Here is an 11,581-nt window from a genome sequence, read left to right as displayed (position 1 = left end):
CACCACACACACACACCACACACACACCACACACACCACACACACCACACACACACCACACACCACACACATACCACACACACACCACACACACACACACACACACCACACACACCACACACACACCACACACACACACAGTAGGGGCACCCAGAAGTGGGATGATTGTTCTGAGAACCTGCTCTTACCAGACCATGCCTCCCATGAGCTCTTCCAGGAGGAAGTGGATCCAGTCCGAAGGATCAGAGAGCTCACAAGATCTGGAAATTTCCTCTGTATAGCCAAAGCCTCAAAATATACTCTAGGGAGTGCCATTTCTACTCAAGGTCCCACCTATTAAATACAAATGAGACTTTGGACTACCTTTCCCATCTCCCAGGGATCTGGATGCCTAGAACACAATAACTCTTTTAATCTTTTAAGTTAAAAAAAAAAGGGGGGGGAAGAGAAGGTGCCTCAAGTCTTTGACAAAAGGAAAGCTGCTGAATATTGTACTCAAACTAGCTTGATAATGAGCAACTATAGTTCTATCATAAATTGCAAAGAACTTTGTGTTACAAAATCCATGCTTCAAGGCTACACACTCGCTGCAAACGGCTCAAGAAGAAAGTCTCAATATAGTTAGGCCCTATGTCATTGGTCATCATCATTACTTACTTTGCACTTACTATGTGCCAGGCCCTGTCCTAAGTGATTTACATGAATTATCACATTTCATCCTCATGAGAACCCTATGAGGTTGTCTCTTATTATCCTTATTTGACAGAGGTAGAAACTGAGGCACAGCAGTTTTAGTAACTTGCCCAAGGACATAGAGCTAGTAAGTGGTAGAGTCAACGAGTTAACCTGGTTCCTCGACTCCAGAACCTATGCTTGTAACCATCTGGAAAACCCACATAAACAAACAGAGACGTTACACGGGATAGAATCCTTCAAATTATAAAAGGATTCACTAGAATGTTCTCTAAATCCCAAATTCCCCTATAACTTCGGTCAATAAAATCCATAATTTTATTTTCTGGAGTTTGTCCAAATTTTAGGAACATATTTTTTGGAGTATAACACATAGACTTTTGCTCTTTGAGAAGGGTTGCTCCTGAACCTTTCATCAAATCAGTTATTTCTGATATGATTAATGCTGTTATTAGTTCAAAATGAACTTATTTTCTTACTGGTATTGAATAACTAAATTTAGAAAGGAGCTTTGGGCAAGGTAGTTTATCATTTAAGTATGAATTTTATAATTATACATTTGTTTGTATATGTTTATACATAATCAAATTTAATCAAATGGACAGCCTGAAAGAGGGACATTATAGTGTTATCATGGTAGCGCAGGAGTTGGGGGCTTTCTTCTTGCATCAGCCATCAACTTGATTTATAGATGTTTTATCTCATTAACCTGTGTGTCATGGAACTAATTGGTGACTCTGGGAACTGCAAAACACACTTGAAGTAATCTCTTTAACTTCATTGTGCGCCAAATTAAACTGGACCCAATTATTCCAAATCATAGAAGACATCTTTTGAAAGGCTTTGCCTCCTTCATTTGAAATGGCTCACTGGAATGGAAATCAAACTTCATGTGGACCCTGATTTTCTCTTTTGGCTGCTCAACATATTACATCAAAACCATCTGAATTTTTTAAAAGCTCTTGCTTCACAGAGAGACAAACATACAGATGGTTGTGATTATCCTTGTTTGGGTAAAGTTGTCCCAGGACCCTGTGGAGTGTCCTGAGGATCTCTCTGCCTGCCTTCCACCTGCTGGTGAGCGCCAGGGCAGCCATGTTGGAACTCAGCCCTGTTCTGGAGGCTGCCACCTTGAGGATGGAGAGGGTCCCTCAGGGACTAACAGCACTATGGGCATCCTTTTGTTTGCCTTCCCCTGTTCTCACTTCTGGAACCATAACCCTGAGGCACAAGTAGTTACAGCCTTTCTTCTCTTCCAGCCTTGTATGGGAGAATTCTGGGATGCTACCCCCCCACCCCCCAATTCTTGTGGCTTGATTAAGGTGAAGGCTAGGATGGATGATAGAAATCAAACAGGCTAAATTAATTTACATGAGAAAAAGCACAAAGCTACAGTCTAGAGAGAGAATGGACCTAGGTACAGTTGTTAAGTGGGGCTTTGGGTGAGAAAAACGTCCACTTTAAGAAACTTAGTAAAGATTTACATTATTTTTAAGGCATTTGAAGCTCCACTTACATTTCTTTTGACTTGAACACCACATGAAGATGGACCTTCATAAGGGAGAAGAAAGGCTCAGTCTTATTCAAGTTACATTTCAAATAATTTTCTGAGAGAAGAAAGTCATTTGAGTAAAAAAAAAAATCTAATAAGATGATGACGTACAGTGGGGTTTTCTGAATTTGTATGGCCTTAGAACAGGACTGTGCGATGTAAGGAGTCGTAAAGAGGGGCCTGTGGGATGAAGTATTATCAGCCCTTTCCCTCCCTTGGATTTGTGGGTGAAATGAAGTTTCTTTTGGGGTGATTTCACATGAAGAGGAAACCCCCGTGCTAGAGTAAGGTGACACCAAGCTTCAGTTTCTCTCTTTGGTTTAGTTAGAAAATGGACTAGATTGTTAACATACAGAAGAATTGTTGTGTGGGTTCTTGCTCTCAAAGTGCCAAGCTGATGTTCTAATGCTGTTTGATATGCCTCCTGGATGAATGACTCAGCCCTCGCCCCACGGACCCTCCACAGGCTATCCCTCCCTCAGGGGTGCAGGTGTGTCCCCACCTTTGTCAGAGGCCAGGAAACTAACCAGAATCTCCTGGCTGTGATACTTAGGCTCTTGCCTTGGAGGCAAAACAGGGTGAAACGCAGGCAGGCAGGCAGGATCCCAAACCACAGAAGCTCAAGTTAGGTCATCCTTGTGAACTGACAACTTGCTGTCTTTCTGGGTCAACAAACAGAAACATAGACCCATTGAAAAATGGCTTTCAAAGACAGAATCTGCATGACTATGGTGACTTGCCATCGAAAGCTCTTCCAAAGCAACCGAGAAAGTTAGTCAGTCCTTTTCACGAGCCAAGAAAGGTACATTCACACCAGTTTATAGCAGGGCAGTTGAGTAGAGGAGTTTAAATCACTTGTCTGGTCGCCAATGAGTACAATGTCTGATTTCTTCTCTCCTCATGAGGCACATGGCAACTTGTAGGTCGGCTTGCTGGGCAGGAACCATCTTTCTGAGCCTCTGGAGAAACTGCAGAGACATGGGATGGCCCCTCGGTGGGACCAGGCTCCCTGGGGCAGTTAGAAATCAGGTTGAGGGTCAAGTTAGGGAGGAGGAAGCTGGAATGGAAAATTATCATTCCTTTGAAAATAGTTCTTCATGGGTACGTTGCCGTGACTGGTATGACCCTTAACACGGTCATTTCATGTGACCTTAAACGTGGGACCCAGCCCAAGGTGGAGGTAGATGGGCCCTTGGGAATGTGAGTTACTATTTGTTCAGTTTACTTGTAAATGAAATTGCCTGATAAGAAAAATGACATTGCTTTAGAAGGCATTCTGTCATGTTTGCAGTGTATTTAAAATAGTCATTGGGGAAAAGGGCCTAGCATTTTGAAGAATCGGTCAGAAATCTCCAGCCTGAATTTTTCCTAGTGCAGGATGAGAATGGATTTATTTTGGCTGAAATCCTAACTTCTACTGTCAGGGTTCTCCAGAAAGTCTGGATAATGCTACACACAGGAAAAATAAACTGGCACCCCTGAAGACTAGGAACAGTCATCACTTCAGTTATGAGTTAGTGATCCATTCCTCTAAGGCTAGTTCATAACAAACGCTGCTCGTTCCCCAACTGGCTTATTTCACATGGGATTTGGACTTAATCCACAAGTGTCATACTGGTTGCCTCAGGAGGAAAGAGGGGAGTACTAGAATGGGTGCTGAGTGTATTCAGTTCTACCCATTAAAAACATGTCTGAGGCGGCTTCATGGGATCACTCCTACAGACAAGACATTTCTGGACCTGGGTCTTCTCTGGCCACCTACCTCCCTACTGACTGGTTTGTTTCCTGGTTCTTACAGCAGACCTACCTGAGAAGGCCACTGTATTTTCTTGGCTGCATTTCCATGTAGCCTTTTAATCGTCACAGATGAGACAACTTAACATGCTCCTGCCTCCCGGGGTCATGCGTCCTGCTCTGTACCAGCCTCAGGACAAACCCCGTCCTGGGCAGAGGGCTAGAAAGACCTTGGTCCTAGTACTTAGCATCAAGCAATGGTGGTTACTGGCCCTACTCTGGCCTCATGGCCTGGCTCCAGGAACTGGACTCTTACCTTGTCCATTCACTTGACAAATATTTACTATGTGCCAGGCCCCCAAATATGACAGTAACTAGAACAGATGGCAATCCCTACCCTTCTCTAACTTCTTCATTTTAAGGAACTGAGTCTTATCCTCCCATTCGCAAGTATCAACTTTGGTTCCCTGATCAGTAATGTCCAGGGTTTTCCCTGGTTTTCTTCTAGGACAGTGTTTCTCAACCCTTAATGTGCATACAAATCACCTGGGAATCTCGCTAAGCTGCAATTCTGATTCAGTGGATCTGGGGTGGGGCCTACGATTCTGGGTTCTCAACAAGCTACCAGATGATAACTGCTCCTGCTGCTGAGGCTAAGTTTGCTGCCACTGGGGTGGCAAGGATGGACCGCCAGCGACATCCTCACCATCTTCAAGTTGGTTAGGAAAGCAGAATCCTAGGCCTCACCCCAGAGCTGTCTGCTCAGATCCTTCCCTTTGACAAGATCCCCAGGAGTTGGGAAACAGTGATTCCCAAAGCACAGGAAACATCAGGAGCAGCAGGTGAGAATTATAAAGCACCCGAGGACCCCCCTCCCTCACCCACCGCGTCACATTAGCTGGTGGAGAGCACCCCAGGTGATTCTGATGGATACCAGATCTGAAAACCTCAAAGAGCATTCTCGAAGGGCACTTTCCTAGGTTCACGGGACTGCTCGATGGAAAAAGCCTTAGAGATGATCTGATGATAATTATCTGAGATTGTGTGCTCCTCCCAAGTTATTATCACACAGGTCCCAGGTAAGCTGAGGCCAGGTTCTCGTCCAGGGTCACCTGGTTAGTAAACGGTGGGGTCGGGCCTCCAGTGCACTCATAGTTTTTCCACTACAGCTGCCTCTCCTGCTGCTGCCATCAGCCCAGCTTCCCACCCACCTCAGGAATGCCTCTCCTTGCCCATGACCCAAACCTTCCCCTCCCCTATCTGAGCGTTTCAACCCATTACCTGCAAACTTCCACACCCTCACAGCTGCTTTTCTTCAGCACCCTCAGATGCCATCCTCTCCCCACCCACATCACACACCAGCCAAACCACACGTTTGATTGGTCGATCTCCCCCAAAGCCTGATTCTGTCAGCCTTTTGATAGTGTTTGCTGCTCTTCTTGGGGCAGGTGAGCTATGTGGGCGGGAAGGGTGTTGTCTGCTGGACTCCCATCCATCTTTCAAGGAAGGCAATTAAACGTCCTGCTCTTTGTCTTCTGTTGCAGCTTCATTCCCTAAGTGTTCTGCAGTCTTCTGGAATGTATGCGAGCACCTCCTCTCTTTCCTTACGGCTTCGAGACTTCCTCATTCTTTCAGATTGGCCACTTTCTCCTCTCCTGTCTCTACCCAGGTAGATGCTGCTTACTGTGCCAAGTTAAATGGACATCCCTGTAATTCATGGTTTAAGTTAGGGGCCTTAACTTGGAGTCCACAAGCGTCTAGCCCAATACTTTTCAATCTTGAGAGTACACTAGCATCTCCTAGGGAGTTAAAGACAAACAAGCAAGCAAACAAACAAAACAACATCATCCAGACTGCACTCAGATCAATTAAAAACTCGGGGTGGGAGGCAGGCATGAGGTTTATAAAGCTCCCCAGGTGATTCCAATGTGCAGTCAAGGTTGAGAACACTGGAAAGTCCAGGTGAAATTGTTTCTGGATGGGCATATGTGTATTTCCTGGCGAAGCTAAGACATAGTTTTTAGCAGATTCTCAAAGGCTTCCATGACACCTTTCTTGTTCTTTCTCCCCCTCAAAAAAGGCTCAGTGACTGGGCTAAGATAATGAATATGCGGGAGGAACTTACCAATTATTAAGGAAACACCAAATACGTGTGTTAACTAAATAAATAGGCATTAGCACGCAGAGCAGAGGAAGTGCCTATTATTGCTTCCCACATGAAGGGAACCTTGGGAGTGCTGTGTTTGGTGGGATGGGAGAGTCACTGCCTCTCTTCCAATTAGCCAGGAAAATGGTGTGATTTCAGATGCTGCCACTAGAGATCTGATCACATCACTTAACTCCCCCACTGCCCACAGAACCAAGGCCTAACCCCCAGCTATAACATCCTTGTTCCTTTCCTACCTCGCCCCAGTCATCCCTTCTAGCTCATCTCCCTCACTTTTCACACACTCTAGCCCTAGGAGGATGCTCACTGTTCATTTTTAAGACTCTTCTGTGCCTTTATTTCTATTCTTTCCCCAGTTCCTCCCACTCTTCCTGTCTATGGTGACTTGGGGTGGGGGGAGGTAGGACTAAAGAGACACAGAAAGGCTGGAGGCAGGGTTCCCAGAGTACAGAAGGTGCTCAGTTCGTATTTGTCAAAGTGCGTGGGACCGCGTCCTGGTGTTAGGAGCTCCTGTCTGCGGGGATGATATACAGAGATTCAGAAACTCTGGCCCTCAAGGGACTTAGATGCCAGGGGGCGGGGAGGTGATCCCAGGAGTGCAAGAAGTATAGTAGGTGCTCGGAGAGGAGTGTGTGGAGGGGAGATGTGGGTGGGGTGGGTGGGGAGTGGAGATGGGGCTGAATTAAGAGTCTGAGGTCAGGTTATGGAAGGCAATTGAATGCCTTCCTGAAGATACCTCCTGCAGATTGAACCTGGTTGTTGCCCTTTGGTCTTGCTAGCTTTCAGTCTTGCTCTCTCAGGAAGTTTTTGCTGTAATGTTAAGCTGTTGAGGCAGAGGACTCAATTATGAAACTGGCCTATCTCCCTGGAGGTGCCTGAGCTTATGAAGGTGTCAGCTTTTTGCAGGGAGCCCAGCCTTCTGCACAGTCTGGAAACTCTGTGTTTCCCCACTGCCCGTATTCCTGGGACAGGTCACGGAGCCAGGATCACGACTGTGGACAAGAACAGTCGGGTGGGACATAGGTATGACAGTGGGCTGGACAGCAGAGGAGGATGGGGGCAGCCTCCAGATCCTTGGGCTGGAATTCCAGGGCTAAGGCCCGGGGCTACAGTGTGGACCAACACAGGACTGTGTCTGAAGCCCGCAAGAGTCGGCATTCAATAAATGTTGTCTCTTCCTCCATCTTCTTTCCTGGGCCGAGAATCCAGGTGTCATGCGGGAGACCCTGCTCGCTGCGCCATTTGTCGTGCGGGGAGGCCTGCAGGGTCTCTGGTCCCGCTCCCCATACAAGAACGCAGGATGTGGTGAGGCCAAAAAGGAACACCCACGGAGCCATAGGTAGGGGAGTCATACCACTACGGTCTCACTGGAGGCTGGGTTCACTGGACGTGCGACCTGCTGTCCGTTTTGTCTGCAACCCACCGACAACTTCTCTTTCACTCTCCTCCACTCTCCTCCGTAGCCGAAGCAGTTATATTATCGGCTAATTGGCTAACTGGCTACAGCTGACGGCCAATCAGCCACAGCTGACGGCCATCTACTACCCGAGCCAGCACTCCTGCACGTGAGGCCGAGAGCCTGTAAACTACTTTCTGGGGCTCTAGTCCCCACACCAGGTTAACCAGCTGTAACTGTTCCTTCCTTCAGTAGCCCCCCTCCCACAAAGAGGATGGGTGCCCCTCCCCCAAGGAGCACACCCTTTCCACTTGGGCTGCCAGGACACTCTAATTATTCTATACTTCAATAAGGCGTAGAGGGCTCATTATGGAAATTCAGGCAAATAAAACCCAAATCACGAATTACATCTGTATTAATAAACGTTTTAATTAACACTTACCAACTGCCAACAATGTGCTCGGTGTAAATATCAGGTGGATGCAGGTTGAAGTAATGAGAGTAGGAAGCCACTGCTTCCTTTTTACTCCAAGAATTTCAAGCAACAGTTCCGTATACTAACTCTTTTCAAAAGCAAGTTTATGAATTCTTCTGAACCCTGAAACTATGGACAATACACGCATGCTTATCATTGTTTGCCATTGAAATGTAAATATTTATTAATAACTTGCCATTTGAATGAGACCTCTCATCTCAGAGTCATTCATTCATCCATTGAACCAATAATTAATAGCTGTGGCAGGCATTGTTCTAGGCGTCAGGATACAGCAGTGAGTAAGACAAAGTTCCTGACCTTAAGAAGTTTACATTCTGGTGGACAATCAGGCAATCAGCAAGTACACAAATAATATGAAATGGTGGTAAGTCCTATAGAAAATATAACGCAGGGTAAAGAGAATAGGGTGTGTGTGTGTGTGTGTGTGTGTGTGTGTGTGTGTGTTGCTTTTTTACATAGAGTGACCACCGATGGCCTCATTGATTAGGTGACATTTGAGTGACAGGATTTACTGATGGCTTAGATTTAGGATGTGAGAGAAAGAGGTGTCAAATTGGCTCCCAGGCTTTTTATTTGAGCAACTGGAAAAATGGAATTGACATATACTGACATAGGGGAAGCCGGGAGGGTGGGGGATACAGAGGAAGTTTGGGAATTTTGAACATGTGATGTCATGTAGGCCGTTAAATACACCAGTCTGGCGTTCAGAGGAAAGGTTGGGACTGGAGATATAAATTCGGAAGTCTTCAGTCTGTAGATTTTTTTAAAACCAGGAGCATAGGTTGTGACCATCAAGAGAATGAGTGTGGACAGAAAAGAGATCCAAGGCCTGAGCCCTGGACACACCTCCACTGAGAGGTCTGTGAGGTGAAAATGGAGAACGAATTGCTCGTGAGGTACGAGGAAAACAAAGATAGTGGACACCTGGACATCACATGAAGAAAGAGTTTCAAGGAGGAGAGAGTGAGCAACTGTGTAAAATGACAGTAGATGATGCTGGGTAAAATGAGGCCCAAGAGTTGACCATGGGATTTGGTACCATGGAGATCGCTGGGGCCGTACCGGAGTGGTTCTGTGGGGAGGAGGAGCAGTGGGGGCACAGGTTTGATGACAGACTCAGGGAGAGATGCTGTCTTAGTCTGTTTGGGCTGCTATAACAGAACACCATAAACGGGGCGGCTCAGAAACAACAGAAATTTATTTCTCAAAGCTCCAGAGGCTGGAAGTCAGAGTGCCAGCATGTTCCAAGGTTCTGGTGAAGACCTTCCTCCAGATGGCAGACTGCCAACTTCTTGTAGTATCTGCATATGGTAGAAGGGGTGAGGGAGCTCTTTGGGGTTTATTTTTATAAGGGCACCAATCCCATGCATGAGGGCTCTGCCCTCCTGACCTAATCACCCCCCTACAGACCCACTTCCGAAACCATCACTTTGGGAATTACATTTCAACATATGAATTTTGGGGGGACACAGCATTCAGTCCATGGCAGATACACTATGATCTTGGTCCTGAATTATTTCTGAAAGGCTGTTTGCTGTCTCTGAGGCAGTCCAGGTCCCAAGTGGTCTTCCAGGCTATTCCTGCTGTTGCTGATAAGGTGCTTGCAGGGTGGTCTCCTGCCTGGACCAGGCCTCTGCATGGTCAAACAGTGTGGGAAGGAAGTACATAGTGGGAAGTATGGCAGGAAGCTCCAGGGCCCTGTGGGTGGGGTTCGAAACCGCAAACTAGAATCCAGAGCAGTGGGGATGGAAGACCATTGTATAGTGCAGAGCTTCTGTGACCTGTGGAGTCCAAGGTTCTGAGAACGTCCCTCAACACATGAAGCTTTATTGAAATCTGTGATAAAGATTTCATTTGAATGACAGTTCCATGGTATAAAATAAGCTTGAAATCCACTAAAATCTAGTCCAGTGCATCAGATTGTTGTTTCTACCTATCACCATTTACAGAAAGGAACCAGAGTACTTTGGAGAAAGCACTGATTTGGGAAAATTTGACCATCAGAAAAAAAAAAATGACCATGGTTGATTATAAAACGATGAATAAAAATCCATTACAGTGATACTAAAAATGAAATTACAAAAAGGGGAAAAACCCCTTTGTCACCATTGGAAATGGCTCATGCCAATTTCTTACTTATATATGGGTAATTAAAGAGGAAAAAAAAAGTAACATTTATCCTGCCTTTTTAAGAGGAATAATAATTCAGCCTCAGTTAATGATAGAAAGCTCTTTTTTACAGAAGAAAACTAGCTAATAAGTGAAGAAGGATTATGTTAGAAAATAGCCATTGTGCAAACCAAATATAATTACTGAGTCAAAAAACCCCCCACAAAACATCAATGAATGCTAAAGCTATGAGGAAAGGTTGTTGGGGAACAGGATATTTCCATATGCCAAAGTATCACCCCACAGAAAACTGCAAAGGGAAAACAAAATCTACTTTTACAGTGGAGAGGTCTAGAGATCATCCAACTTAGCACTAGCAGTGGGACAACCTCACATTCTGGACCTCCTGATATGTTGCAGTATGAAGTTGAGAGTATCACCTATGACGTCCTCTTGTCAAAAATGTTTTAAGTGGAATCTACTCAAGCCTTTAGATTTGTCTTCCAATTTACAGAAAATACAGGGAAGAGAAGAACAAATAAAATGACACCATAATAAAACAATCAGACAAATCCAAAACATGGGACACGCCACAAGAAACTAACTCAGTTTCTTTAAAAATTCAGTGTCATTAAAAAAAAAGAGAGTTTTTGTTTTAGATTTGAAAGAAATTAAAGATTTATCACAACTAAATGTAATATATGAACCTTCACTGGATATTGCTTTTGAAGAATCCAGCTATAAAAGATAATTTGAATATGGTTTAGATATTAGGAAAATATTATTAGTTTTTTAAAGGAGTGAAAATAGCACATATTGTAGTTATAATGATCTTATTTTTGAGAGATACATACTAAATAGGGGTGAAATGTTGTGATGTCTACAATTTATTTTCACACAGTTTAGCAAAAAACACTGACTATATATACTTATATGTATTTAAATTCAATATACATCAATATACATAGATACAGAATGTTAAATTAGTTGACTTAGGTATATGGTTTGTTTACTGTACTATCCTTTCAGCTTTTTGATATGTTTAAAATGCTTTTTACTCGACAATTGGGGTTGAGGGGCAGGGTGGATATTGTATGGACTCTTGGCCTCAACCCTGACATATGGGTCTTTCAAAAGACCTCAGGTGACTGATGTACCCTCAGGGATGAGAACCACTGATCAATGCCCACATTGAACACGAAACTGAGGTCTAAAGAGTTGAAATGACTTTCCAAGGAGAACAAAGACTAGAATTCATGTTCCTAGGCTTCCAGTCCTGTGTTCTTTTCTTGTAAGGCCTCTAACAGAATTTCCTAGATTAGAAACCTTACCCTCCTGAACACCTGAAGTTCTTGTTTGCCAAGCAGGTGAACTGCCCAAGGTAAGGAAGGATTTGGGTACCTACAGAATGCTCGGTTGTTGGAGTCAGGTTAG

This window comes from Rhinolophus sinicus, chromosome 2 (genome assembly GCF_057876585.1).
Source record: "Rhinolophus sinicus isolate RSI-liver-muscle chromosome 2, RSI-T2T, whole genome shotgun sequence".
Taxonomy (NCBI): domain Eukaryota; kingdom Metazoa; phylum Chordata; class Mammalia; order Chiroptera; family Rhinolophidae; genus Rhinolophus; species Rhinolophus sinicus.
Note: the sequence above shows the minus strand (reverse complement) of the source record.